Source organism: Dipodomys merriami, unplaced genomic scaffold (assembly GCF_024711535.1).
Source record: "Dipodomys merriami isolate MVZ:Mamm:240054 unplaced genomic scaffold, mDipMer1.0.p SCAF_3, whole genome shotgun sequence".
NCBI classification, from domain to species: domain Eukaryota; kingdom Metazoa; phylum Chordata; class Mammalia; order Rodentia; family Heteromyidae; genus Dipodomys; species Dipodomys merriami.
In genome coordinates this window covers 75560401-75561421 of record NW_027204492.1, presented here as the reverse complement: position 1 = coordinate 75561421, position 1021 = coordinate 75560401, and the positions used below count along the sequence as shown (strand labels likewise).

The 1021-nt window shown below is 51.0% G+C and overlaps 1 pseudogene across 1 annotated transcript; it reads left to right on the top strand.

The window, feature by feature from the left end:
• Positions 1-256: 256 nt before the first annotated feature.
• LOC138839573 (ADP-ribosylation factor-like protein 2-binding protein pseudogene) lies at positions 257-756 on the top strand (annotated as a pseudogene). Its single transcript, XR_011375991.1, has one exon. The product of XR_011375991.1 is annotated as an ADP-ribosylation factor-like protein 2-binding protein pseudogene (transcript).
• The last annotated feature ends 265 nt before the right edge of the window (positions 757-1021 follow it).

Sequence of the window (1021 nt, the reverse complement as noted above, 5' to 3'; positions counted from 1 at the left end):
GTGGCTGTGCGGGGCACGAGTAGAGCGGTGGGGAAGCCCCGCCAGAGACCTGAGGCTCGGCCCTACTTGTGATCCATGACCTAGCTGTGCCGTGAGTGGGCCGCGGCTGGGCAGTGAGGCTTCCTCGGGCCTGCTGCGCCCTCCATGAGAGTAGGGGCTTCGCAGAGCTTAACGGAGGCCGGAGCAGGGCGGCGGGTGGAGTAGAGTAGGAGGCAGCGGGCCCGCTCACCCTTGTGGGTGGATGCTGCTTGCAGTGATGAACCCCCTGGAGGAAGAGAGCATCGCGCCGTCCTTCTCTTCTGCCTCTGATGAAGAATTTGATGCTGTGGTCGGATGTCTAGGGGACATTATCATGGATGATGAGTTCCAGTTATTACAGAGAAACTTCATGGACAAGTATTGCCAGGAGTTTGAAGACACCGAAGAGAATAAACTTACCTACACATCCATTTTTAATGAATATATTTCTCTGGTAGAAAAGTATATTGAAGAACAGCTGCTGGAGCGGATCCTTGGATTCAACATGGCCACTTTTCACAACAACATTACAACACTATAAAGATGAAGTGGCTGGTGACATATTTGACATGCTGCTCACATTTACTGATTTTCTGGCATTTAAAGAAATGTTTTTGGACTACAGAGCAGAAAAAGAAGGATGAGGACTAGACTTGAGCAGTGGCTTGGTGGTGACGTCCTTATGCAAATCATCTTCTACACCAGCCTCCCAGAACAATGTATGTCACTAGGGCCCACCTCCAGGCAATGGGTGGGACCATCGTGGATGATGTCACTAGCCTGGTAGGCTTAGAGACTTCCGTTATGCCCACAGACATGCGTCTCTGAAAGACTGCTGCTTATTTGCTGTTTATGTTAAGTATTGATGGGTCACAGACAACATGACCTCACCCTTCCGGACCATTTCTCCTAGAACACCTTCTTGTATCCAGCCACCCTCGAGCTTCTTTCCTTCCCCATGTACACACCTCTCCCAGGTGCTTCTGAGCCAGACCCCTGTCCA